We start from the raw sequence: 13,242 nt of genomic DNA, 5'->3' as shown, positions 1-13,242 counted from the left end.
AAGAAGTGAAAGTCTCTTTAGTCTATTAAAACTACTTCTTTAATTCCACAAGAACTAACCCCATGGGCCCTGCACAGAGAGATATGATAAGATAGGATACTACAAAATGATGTAGCACGAGAGCTGTGATATGCTCACCAGATATGAGCAGGTCGAAAACAGTGGTAATGCTGCTTCCTGCCTTAATCAGGCTGGGGAGAAGGGACTACAAATCCACCCTTGACCTGAGAGTGGAATTCCTTCTGCTGTGGCCGTGGCACGGCACCATGAGGCCCGTGTCTAAACATTTTGCTGATGGGTCCCTATGGGTTCCTATGGTTCTTCAGGTGGCCTAGCAGGGTATGGGGCCATTCCATCGCTGGGAGCTGGCCTGATGCTGGGCAGAAAGCTGCCTGTGGGTCACGCGACCCATCTCCCTTCCAGAGCCAGAGGATGAGGCTACCCCAGCCCCTCCAAGGGCCTGCATCCACCTGGGATTGCTTTGGGAAATAATTACACCCGTAGATGCCACATATAAAATAAGACTGTCTGCCTGAGTTCCCAAGAGGATCCACCTGATCCTAGCAGGTACTTTCCTTACAAAGCCCCTTGCCCAGGTACGTATCCTGGACAAGACTCAGGAGAAGAGGAAGGTGAGAAGGCCCAGGAAGGCCACACTCATTTTTCCTCTTAGATCTCAAATGCCCTTCCCTGGCCTCATCTGAGGCCTGCTCTTCATTCCTTGGCTGATGTCTGCAAATGCTCTGAAATGCGGGCCAGGCATCTGGCAGCTCTCAGTGTGCACTTGCTGTCAGTGGTTTGGGGCCTAATGACTTGGCTGCCTTCACTACTCCACCGGGCAACACTAAGCAATCAGCCCTCAAATCAAATGCTGTCTAGAGGGATTGATCGGTGCAGGGGCTTTTTGGAGAGGTGCTTTGCAGGCCTAGCCATGAGCCCTGAGCCAGGGGCAGGTGCAAGGCACGCAAGGTGGCTGATCCAACGAGACTGCAGGGACACAATCGTATGTCAGAGCTCCAGGCTCAGGAGGGCTGGAGGATCTGATGCATGAGTTCTAATCCCTCCTCAGATAAAATGGATGAGCTCAGGGTAAGCCTCCTCAGAGACACGTTGCAAAGATCTCCTCCACATGAAGTCTTCCTCAGTTCTGGTCTGATTTCCCTCCAGCGTCCCTACTATTTGGTCTATTTTGTTGCAGTTTTCATCACAGGCTGCCTGATTTCACTGTTGGTTAAGAGAATACCCATCTTTCCCATTAAATTGTGGAGGCAAACATTGTGTTGAATTTATCCTGGAGGAAATCTCAAGAGATTAGAATACTTTGAACGTGGTTGGATCCAGGGGATGCTATTCCAGTCACCTTTCCCAGAATGAACCAGCTAAAGTCGTCTCCAGACGAAAAAATAAGTTTAGACCACTTTTTTTTCACTAACTGCACACTGACATAGTGACAAGCGGTGATGTGTTCTCAGAGGTACACAGTACCTGGCCCAGAGAGGACCCCAGTGAATGTCAACTAAATGAATTAAGGACTAGGATGAGACATGGAAAAAAGTGTCAAAGAGGAAGGATCCAAAATATCTCGTGGCCATTATAGTTTGGGTGAATCGTGAATCAGAGATAGGGCTTGTTGCAACAGAGGGATATATGTGTCAACAGGCTTTTGCACTGACGCTGGGTCATGTAGGTGGCCCAGGGTGTTCTAGTGAGGAGGCAAGAACACAGGCTTTTGATTCAGGGAGATTTGGGTTGGGATCTGGCTCACTGTGTGCCCCCAAGCTTCAGCGGCAAAACGGAGATAAAGGTGCCCATGTCAAAAGGCTACATGGAAGATAAAAGGACGTAGTGCTGGTTACATGCCCTCACACTGCTTGGCACAGGATTTGTACTCAGTGGAAGCTGCTTTTGTCATCTGGATAGCCGAATGGCCCAAGGCATCCAATGGCCCAGGGCACCCAGAGGCAAAGAGCAGAGGTAAAGACCATCCATCTCCAGTCTTTCCTTTCTGCAGAGAGTTCAGGAGATGGCACAGACATCTGAATGCCTGCAGCTTGGTACAGCATCTGTTCATCCTGCAGCCTCCTCTTGAGGCTCTCCTGGGACACGAATCCAGAAAAGTTCCAAGGCCTTGATTTAGTGCAGCAGGACAATGTCAGCTGACTCTGGCTAAACCAAGCAAATCTCATGGCCCCTTTGCAGACCTACAGCCCAATGACCCCCTTCTGGGGATTATCTGGAAGGGACAATCTTACTGAATCTTACTGATGTCACCTGTTGGCATCTCATGAGCTGCTGTCTGGCCGTTTTGATGGAATGTGTCTTTTTTGTTGTTGTTCTCATCAGATTTAGAATGTTCCCTGGTTGAAGGGGGAACAAAAGAACAGATGCACCATGTGTTAAGAGCTGTGCACCCCCTTCCCTCCTCCTTCACACTACAGCCCATGGTCTGTGTCAGTGTGCCCACCCTACGTATGAGGAAGTGGCCTAGGGAGAGGAAGAAGCTTGACCAAGGTGGCAGGGTCATGATTCAGACCCAAAGTGCATGCTCTGCCTCAGGAGGAAGAGCCCTCCCTGCCTGGTTCTGCACTCTATTCTCTCTTCCCCTAGGCTTTTTGGGCCGTGGGCTTTTTGTAGGCTTTTTGCTGCCAGTGTGAAGGGTTTCACGATGACCTTGTTAATCTCACGGAAGGCCAAACTGAGATATCAGTTAGCTAGGAGGAGAGAAGGTAAGTGCATAAGTCACCTCTTTCTTTTTCCTGGCAAGGCATGGCTTTTAAAAAATTAAATTTATTGAGGTAACATTGGTCAGTAACATTATATAAATTTCAGCTATACATTAAAATTCTACATCTGCGTACTCTATTATGTGCTCACCACCCAAAGTCTAGTCTCCTTTCATTACGATATATTTGAACCCTTTTACCCGTTTCGTGCCCTCCACCCCCGCCAACCCCTCTGGTAAGCACTATACTGTTGTCCATATCTATGAGTTTGTTTTGTTTTGTCAGTTTGTTTGCCACTTTTTGTTTTATATTCCACATATGAGTGAAATCATATAGTGTTTGTCCTTTTCTGTCTGACTTATTTCCCTTAGCAATAATACTCTCAAGCGCTACTTGCGTTGTTGCAAATGGAAGTATTTCATCTTTTTTATAGCTGAGTATTATTCCATTGTACATATACACCACATTTTCTTTATTTATCTGTCAATGGACATTTAGGTTGTTTCCATGTCTTGGCTATTGTGAATAATGCTGAAATGAACATTGGGATACATATATCTTTATGGATTAGTGTTTTCATATTTTTCGGGTAAATACCAAAAAGGATTGATAGATCACATAGTAGTTCTATTCTTAATTTTTAAAGGAATCTCTTATTTAAGGACCAATCAACTCCCCACCATGCCATATTTTCTCTACCATAATATTCATGCCATAATATTCTGTTATGTTCTGTCCAGCTCTTGGAGATGTTGTAAGTCTGCTTGACAAAGTCAAAGGGGACATCTCATGCTACCCCCTAAGAGTCTCTGATCCAGCCTAAGACCCACGTGCTGTCCCCACCCTATCCTACTTGGTCACTTGTGCTCAGTGCTCTAGCAATACCATCCTGCTTTTGCCCACCAGCACCTGGGGCCCTTCCAGGCCTCGGTGCCGTTGCACGGGGGACATCCTTCTCCTGTTCCTCTCTCAAAGACTTGCTTGATCATCACTCCTGTAAGATAACCAAAGCCTCTGTCTTGATCGTACCCATGGGTCTTTAATTTATAGAGGATATCGAGTGATGACACAGAGAGGTCAATGTCATTGAAAGAAGAATTTATTTATGACAGTTTCCAAGAGAAAAGGGCATACCACACCAGTTGGGGAAGCACCAGGGACTATCGGGAGGCAGAAAGAATAAAGCTTTCCACGAGAAGGAAGGAGTGAAGCAAGTAAAACAGCTGAACAAGCTTAAGATTGGTAGTTTGAATACTGTCAGCAAAATCTGGGCTAGAGGGATGGCCTCTAGTTATTTGGTACCTGGTCCTGGGGTAATTAGGGAAGGGGGCATATTGGTTTGGTGGGTGAGGGTTAGGTAAAGGAGGTGGTTGAGGGTACACACTAGAGAATGGTTGGTTAGTCTGTGAAAGGCGTGTTCCGAGGCAGCTTGTTCACTATCTCTCGGAATCGGCGAACCCTGGGAGGAGCAGTCTCTCCCCAGACAGCAAGGCCGCCAAGATGTCAAACCAATATTAAAATGCATAAAATGGAACACAGCATTAATACACCCTCTTCTTCGCCCTGGGATGCTTCCGTAGCTGAACGCAGCACCCTGTTGGCAGCTTTGTTGTGGCTGTTTGTTTGATGTTCTTTTCTATCTCTCGGAATCGGCGAACCCTGGGAGGAGCAGTCTCTCCCCAGACAGCAAGGCCGCCAAGATGTCAAACCAATATTAAAATGCATAAAATGGAACACAGCATTAATACACCCTCTTCTTCGCCCTGGGATGCTTCCGTAGCTGAACGCAGCACCCTGTTGGCAGCTTTGTTGTGGCTGTTTGTTTGATGTTCTTTTCTTTTTTTTCCTAATTAATTAATTAATTAATTAATTTTTTAGGCGAGGTAACCCTTGGTTGCCCTCACAGATTGCAAGGACCTTGTCAGCTTACATGCTTCCGTAGCTGAACGCAGCACCCTGTTGGCAGCTTTGTTGTGGCTGGTTGTTTGATGTTCCTTTTTTTCCCTAATTAATTAATTAATTAATTAATTAATTTTTTAGGCAAGGTAACCCTTGGTTGCCCTCACAGATTGCAAGAACTTGTCAGCTTACAATCCCTTACTTTTTTATTTTTTATGCCTACAGCACCTGGTCTTCCTAGGTGGTCTCCCATCCAAGTACTAACCAGGCCCAACCCTGCTTAGCTTCCGAGATCAGATGGGATCGGGCTTGTTCAGGGTAGCATGGCTGTAGACTTGATGCTCTTTTCCTTGTTCAGCTGTGAGTTCAATGAGAGGGTCTGCATCTTTTTCGTCTTTGTACCTTGGTCATCCGGCAAGTGCCTGCCACAACTCTATGTTTCATACAGTGATTCTCAGCCTTGACTGTTCATTACAATCCCATGAGAAACCCTTAAAAATACTAATATCTAGGCCTGACTCTCAGAGATTCTGATTTAATTTATCTGAAGTGTATGAGCTTCCACCACCTCCTTGAATTTCCTGGGAGGAATTTTCCAGAAAGAAAATGAGATTGTGGTTCCAGATGCAGTCCATAAAAACACAGCAGGAAACCCAGGTCCTGAAAACCAGGGACTTGCCCTGGGATTGGTCACCTGTTAGAGGAGCGTCAGTTGCCCGTTCTGGAAAAACATCTGCTGCTGAGTCTCGGCAGGTCTGGCAGGCCCTGGACTTGAACCAGGATTGTCCCGTGCTCTCCTGAGGCTCTAGGCTACATTCACTGGGAAAGAGGCTCTTGAGCTATCCCAATAAGGTTTCCAATCCCATCTCTCTCCTGTTGGTGTCCATGTGCCTTTTACTCTACACGGTCAAATGCTGTTTGTCTCTCTCCTGGACTCTGATCTCCATAGGTTCTCTCTTCATCCCTTGCAGCGTTCTCTGTGTGCATCTCTAGTGCCTCTTCTGCCTGCCCCACAGCGTATCCTGAAAGCTGGGAGAAATGGTAAGAGAATCGTCTCTGTGGCTTCTTCTCTTTTCCTTAGAATCTTTGGAAGGAGGAATGCCAAAAACCCACCCATTCTTCTCTTCCTATTCTCTCCCACCCTACATCTTAGCTCCTCCCTGGAACTTTCTGGAACTTTCTCCAACTGCCTCCCCAACGACCAACTGCTGTAGCCTCCTCTCCCCCAACACTCTCACACCCTCAACACTGCCAGACCCTGATTGCCTTAAGGGCCCCAAAGGCGGGGCATCCTGGAGATAACGTGATACCGACTTTCTCTAGCCCAGAAACCTGCCAGATTTTTCGCCTCCCCAAAGCCACCACCCAACAGCTCCTACACTTCTCTGGGTAAGTGACAGGGGCTGTTTCCCATAGGCATGAAGCAGGGACTTTTCATAACGACCAGCCAGAGAGTCAGAGAGAATGGGGATGGAACTGTGGCCTGGAGAACTTCAGGGGGTTAATGTTTAGGGTGGTTTTTCTGATTTATTCACTCTGATGATTTGAGGCTACTTGTGGAATTTCTACATGCTTGTCTCTGAGCATCTACCTTTCCCAGAAAGGGCGCGTTGGCACATTCCTGACTGCTAGAGCTCTGGACTGGCTGGGATGAGCATTGCTGATTTTAGTTCAGACAACAGACTTAGGAAGTTTCTGTCCTTTGTGGGGTCCTGATTTCCCATTCCATGGGAAAAAGGATCCCTTTCTTCCTCCCATCCTTAGACATGTGGAAAGAACCAGAGATTAGATCTGTTCATGAAAGGAGGGGGTCAATACCCAGCTTTGGTAGGCTCTAAATTCAGTTCTTACTCCATGAGGACAGACAGAATATTTAACCTTCCAAGGATGACATGGCAGCAAATGGACCTGAAAAACGCTACCATTTCATAGTGCGTCTGGGGCCTTCCATTCTGTGAATGAAATGATTCTTTAATACATACAATTTAGAGCTAAAGGACTGGACTTATTAGTCAATGATCGGTTGCTGAGACCAGCAGGCTAGGTCTCCTGGAAAGGAGAATTTGTGTCCCTGGAGAGAAGCCCAGGTCCCTAACTTCCTGCCATAGTCTAGCAGAACCCTTGGATAAACGGGGTGGTTGGGGCAGGAGCCAAGGGCTGTACTTATCTCACAGACACTCTCCTGGGCTCCTCACTCGTGTGTAATGTAACTGCTAGAAAATGGGCCTCTGGAGCTCTCTCTGCCACAGACCCCTCACCCCGTCACCACCACCAATTCCTGTGTCTTCTGTAAAGATCTACAACTCAAAAAACGATAGAAGGAAAACAGGCATTTCTTAAAACAACAACAAAAGAAATTACATTTTGATACTTTTACGTTCCAAGATAATTTCCAACTTGGTCCTCTGATATGAAAGGTGCACAAAAAGCAACAAATAGTAGTTGATAACGAAAAGCTTTTGTGAGAGTTTGAGAGTTCTTTCCTGTTCTTTAAATACAAAAGACAACAAAGTGTCAGAATTTTCTGTTTACAACATATTATTTTTAAATGTGCATCCTTGTTTATTCATTTATTAAACATTTACTATGTGAAACTACTGTGGGGAAGGCAGAGACTGTGTGGGGCTTCATGAAATATGTGGACGAAAATGGAAGGAAAATTCCCATGAACGCCATTGAGGAAGAAGCAAAACATCGCCCCTAAAGCTCAAGTAAACCACAAGTTACTTTAATAGGGATGGCGCTGTGTATCCTTTAGGAAGTCTGTTCACCCTACCCTCCCTTATTTTCCTCCTTCTTTAAATGGTAACCGAGCACTGTTTCCCAGGTATCGTGCAGGTGCCAGATGCACCAAGGCACAGGACACCCAAGGTACTTCCCATATAAAGGTAACAGTCTGGTGGTAGATAAACACAAACGAATGGCAGATAAAAATAACCCAGTACGTACTATCCTGGTGGAAGTATTGCAGATGCTGCATGTGGATATGAGAAGGCATCCAAGAAGTTTCGCCGAATGAAGTGATGTTGAAATAACACCTGAAGGGTGAGCAAAAGTTAGCCATGTAGGTCTTGGGACAGGAGAGAATGACAGTCTGTGGAGAGAACAGCTTGTGCTAAGGCTTTACAGTGGAAGAGAGTATAGCCAATCAGGAGGACGAAGAGCAGGCTCCACAAGCTGACCAAGCTATCTGTACAGTGAGAGAAGTGGATAAAGCCAGTGGTTCCAAAGTGGACTCTAGTTCCTTGGATGTGTGTGTGTGTGTGTGTGTGTGTGTGTGTGCGCGTGTGCGTGTTAAAATATATATAACATGAAATTTACCATTTTAACCATTTTTAAGTGTACAATTCAGTGGCCTTAATTACGTTTTGCATTTCCAAAACATTTATTACCTCGACAGATAATCTGTAACCATTGAGCAATAATTCCCCATTCCTCCATTTTCCCAGACCCTGGAAACGACCATTCTGTTGTCTCTGACTTTGACAACTTTAAGTATCGTGTATAAATGAGATCATACGATATTTGTCTTTTTGTGACTGGTTTATTTCACTTAGCAAAATGTTTTCATTCATCCATGTTGTAACATGTGTCATAGTTTCCTTCCTTTTTATGGCTAAATAATATTCCATTGTGTGTATATACCACATTTTGTTTATTCATTCTTCTGTTGATGGACACATGGATTGTTTTCACTTTTTGGCTTCAATGAACACTGGCATATAAGAATCCGTCCCAGTCCCTGCTTTAAATTTCTGTAAATATATTTCTAGTTGTAGATTTGCTGGATCATATTGTAGTTCTATGTTTAGCTTTTTGAGAAACCACCAAACTGTTGTCCACAGTGGCTGCACCATTTTATATTCATACCAGCAATGTATGAGGGTTCCAATTTCTCCACATCCTCTACAACACTTGTTATTTTCTTTGTATGTGTGTGTATATATGTTGCGTATGTTTAGTAATAGCCATCCTACTGGGTGTGAAGCAGTATCTCACTGTGGCTTTGATTTTCATTTCCCTAATGACAAGTAATGTTGAGCATTTTCTCACGTGCTTATTGGCCATTTGTATATCTTCTTTGGAGAAATGTGTAGTTAAGTATTTTGTACATTCTTTATTGAATTGTGTATTTTGTTGTTGTTGAGTTGTAGGAGTTCTTTATTTATTCTAGATATTAATCCTTATCAGACATATGATTTGCAAACATTTTCTCTCATTCCACAGTTGTCTTTTCACTGTCTTGATGTATTTCTTTGATGCTAAATTTTTTTAATTTTAATGAAATTCAACTTATCTATTTTTTATTTTGTTATCTGTGTTTTGGGTATCATATCCAGGAAATCATGGACAAATACAATGTTATGAAACTTTTCCCTTACGTTTTCTTCTAAGAATTATATAGTTAACTTCATTTTGAGTTAATTTTTGTAGAAGGTATAAGGTAAGGGTCCAATGTCATTCTTTTGCATGTGACTATTCAGTTGTCCCAGAACCATTTATTAAAAAGACTGCCCTTTTGCCATTCAACCATCTTGGCACCATTGTTGAAAATCATTTGACCATATATGTAAGGATTTATTTCTGGGATCTTTATTCCAGTCTCCTGGTCCATATGTCTGTCTTTATTCCAGTACCACACTGTTTTGATTACCACAGCTTTGTAGTAATTTCAGAAATCAGAAAGTACAATTCCTCCAACTTTATTCTTCTTCTCAAAATTGTTTTAGTTATTTAGGATCGCTTGAGATTCCATGAGAATTTTAGGATGGATTTTTCTATTTCTGTGAAAAACATCATTGGTATTTTGACAGAGATTGCATTGAATCTGTAGATCGCTTTGGGTAGTATTGACATCTTAACAACATTAAGTTTTCTAATTCATGAACATGGGATATCCTTCCATTTATATATGTCTTCTTTAATTTCTTTCAGCTTTGTAATTTTCAGTGTACAAATCTTTCTCTTCCTTAGTTAATTCCTAAGTATTTTATTCTTTTTGATGCTATTGTAAATGGGTTTGTTTTCCTAATTTCTGTTCAGATTGTTCATTGTTAATGTATGAAAATGCAACTCATTTTCGTGTGTTGAGTTTGTATCCTGCAACTTTGCTGAATTCACTTTTTAGCTCTGTTTGAAGCATTAGAGTTTTCTACACATAAAATCATGTTATCTGCAACAGAGATAATTTTACCTCTTCCCTTCCAATTTGCCATTTATTTATTTATTTATTTAATTTTTGGTCTAATTTCTCTGGCTAGAACTTCCAGTGTGTTAAATAGGAGTAGTGAAAGTGGGCATCCTTATTGTCATGGACTGAATCGTGTCCTCCCAAAATATATGTGTTGAAGCCCTAACCCCAATATCTGAGAATGCGACTATATTTGGAGATAGAGCCTTTAAAGAAGTGATTAAGTGAAAACCATTAGCATAGACCCTAATTCAATCTGACTGGCATCCTGATATTAAGTGTAAATTTGGACATGCAAAGAGACACAAAACATACACATGCACCGAGGAAAGACAGTGAGAAGACAAACATCTGCAAGCCAAGGAAAGAGGCCTCGGGAGAAACCAACCCTGCCGACAACATATTTGAAATACCCATAGCTAACAACATACTCAATGGTGAAAGACTGAAAAATTTTCCCCAAAGCTCAGGAACAAGACAAGTGCATTAGTTTTTCAGAGCTTGTTTAGCCAAATAGACTGGGTAGCTTAAACAAAAGAAATTTATTTTCTCCTAGTTCTGGGGGTAAATAGTATTAGAACAACTGGATAGCTACCTGCAACAGAATAAAGTTGGACCTTCTGACGCTATTTACCTGGACAGCATCAGACCCCACAGATTAAGGGCTCAGTCATAAAAGACTGCCCCCCACCCCCGCCCCCACTTCAGATGCCAATCTCAAATCCAGGTTATCACCTGGACTTCTAACTTACTGGCTATAGATGAGAGTTTCCAACGACTGTCCTCCTTGGATGTGATTAATTTGGTAGGGCAGCTCACAGAACTCAGAAAAACATTTTACTTTTGAATTCCCAGTTTATTACAAAATGATATAACTCAGAAACAGCCAGATGGAAGACATGTATAGGGCAAAGTATGTGAGAAGGGGCACAGAACTTTCACATCTCAGGACATGCCACCTTCCCTGAACCTCCATGTGTTCACCACCATGGAAGCTCTCCAAACCCCATCCTTTTAGGTTTTTATGGGAGTTTCACTACATAGGGATAATTGATTAAATCACTGGCCGCTGGTGATCGATTTGACCTTCAGCCCCTCTCCCCTCCGTGTAGGTGAGGCGGACTGAGATTCCAAACTGGCATCTAGGGGGAATTTGGTCACTGCAGTTCAGAGGCTCCAGAGGGCGTAGTGGGAAAGTTTAGGAGGAAGGGAAAGTATAAGCGTCTGTGTCTGGATAGAGAAAGGAGGTGACACGTGGGCAGCGATCGGGGGTGTCAGGCACAGGAGGCCTAGAGGGAGGAGAGGGAGCGTCATGAATTCTGAGAATATCGGCTCAGCAAATCCCAGGCTCCAGAGGGGCTGAGGCACCTCAGGAAGTCAGCAGGCTTTGCCTGATTGATAGCGTTGGTTCCAGCCCAGGTGGCTGAAGGAAGAAAAGGAGGCTTCAGAGGGGACCACCGAGGGATCTGAAGGTGGGACCTTCCAGAAGTGAGGCACCTGAGCAAAACAGGCCGGTGATGGGAAGCAAGATCTGTGCCTTCTCCAGCTTGAACATGGCTTCTAGATCTGGGACTCTGAGTGTGAAGTGAAGTCCTGTGAATCCTCACGAGAAAAATCAGATTCGAAAATACCAAGAACCACTGCATTCTGTCAGATCTCTCTGTGTGAAAACAAGCCAGAGAAGGTTAGATAAATAAGCAAAAGGGACCCAGGGCCAGGTGCCAACCTGAGTGGTTAGTTTCCTACTGATGTTTATAGAGAGTTAAGAGCTATTAAGTGAAAAGAAGGACTATCAGAAACAGAAGTGATGAGTCTGTCAGGCATTCAAACAAGAATTTATTAAGCATCTGGACACACCAGGGACTGCACTTGGAATGCTAGCTGCAGACTTGGGACTGCCTGGAGCTATAAGCAAATCACTAAGCAAATAATTACAAAAGAATTTATATAAGAACAATAAGCAAAGGAGTAAAGTTCTCTGATCCTGTATAACTGGAATTTAATGGAGCCCAGGGAGCAGAGTAAGTTTCTTCACTTCAGTTCTCCACCAAAAAAGGGTGGGAAGTGGGGTGAGTCATAGGTCTTGGGGCAGGAAGGAACTTGAGGGACAAGCTGGAGTTACCACTGAGCAGCAGAAAGTAGAGAGAAGGCTAGAGAGGCAGGAAGAGTCAGATCAGGGCAGGATATTGTCGGCGACGTGGAAGATTCTGGGCCTTATTCCAAGAACAAAGGGAATAGGGTGTGGGGTGGGGAGCAAGTGAGGTTATAGCAGAACCACAAGAGGGAGCAGTAGAGCAGAGGGGTTAAGGAGCTTGGAGTCTGGAGCCAGATGCTGTGGGTTCAAATCCCAGGTCGATCACTTACTACCCGTGTGACCAAGGTCCAGGTTTGCTAATTTCTCTGTGTCTCCGTCTCCAACACTTCAGAGGATCATGAGGATTCAGTGATAAATGCCTAACACATACTGAGTAAGGAGGAATTGCTGATGGGAGTGGGCTCACCAGGAGCAACCCTGCACGGAGGATCCCCTCCACCCCCCAGACAGCCATTCGTTGCTGGTGCTAAGAGCTGTTGGCACCCAGGAAAGTTTCGGCTCCTCTCGTGGCCACCGCTCTAAAGACAAGGTTCTCTTAGGCTCGGATGATCGATCATTCTGGCAGCATCGTCCTCTGGTTCTAACTGTCCTGCGAGCTCTATGAGGACAGGAACCCTCTACCTCAGGACTGGCACAGGGAGGTGCTCAAAATTTGTTGGTGAAATGGGTTGCGAATGAATGAACGAATGAATGGATGGATGTGAGGAAGGATACTTAGACCATCTATAAATTATTAAGCGCTCCCAGGCGCCAGGTACCTCGCTAAGTGCCTTAAATAATTCATTTCATTTCATTCTCACGACAGACTTGTGAGGAGGCCACCAGGAGACACTTTCTAGTGGGGAGATCTTTGAAATGAGTTCTCTGTGGGGAAGCCCTTGTCATACTTCAGGGAGTCTCATTATTGAGAAGTGTGTTTAATTTGTAGCCCCAAAGAAGGGATTTCTGCTAGAAATTGGAATCCTGGAAGCGGTAATTGAACCGGAAAGCAAACGATACTGAAAATAGTTTCTCTAAAGATCTAGCTGGATGAGCTTTCTAGCTACGATCTCATCTTACTTAGCAAGGCACAGGGGCCACGAGGTCATATTACTTATTCTTAAAAGGGGGGAGTGGTACATTCTACAGAGGCATAGTGCCCCTACCCCAGCATCAGCAGCCCGAAGGAGCTCAGAACAGAACCCAGGAGTCCTCAATTCCCTGCTGGTAGAGCATCCCCCGCAGGCCCCGCACCCCTCTCTCAAAGAGGACAGAGAGCAGGTCAATAGGAAAGGCTCTGAGAGAACCACCTTTGACCTTCCCCTGCCCTCTCCAGTTCCAGTCAGAGTCCTGCA

At 44.4% G+C, this 13,242-nt stretch overlaps 1 non-coding gene across 1 annotated transcript; it reads right to left on the bottom strand.

Moving 5' to 3' along the window:
* Nucleotides 1-4,838: 4,838 nt before the first annotated feature.
* LOC112477139 lies at nucleotides 4,839-4,957 on the bottom strand. Its single transcript, XR_003045330.1, has one exon. It is a non-coding gene; the product is annotated as a 5S ribosomal RNA (ribosomal RNA).
* Nucleotides 4,958-13,242: the final 8,285 nt, after the last annotated feature.

This window comes from Pteropus alecto, unplaced genomic scaffold (genome assembly GCF_000325575.1).
Source record: "Pteropus alecto unplaced genomic scaffold, ASM32557v1 scaffold160, whole genome shotgun sequence".
Taxonomy (NCBI): Eukaryota; Metazoa; Chordata; class Mammalia; order Chiroptera; family Pteropodidae; genus Pteropus; species Pteropus alecto.
This window is presented reverse-complemented; position numbering and strand designations above follow the sequence as displayed.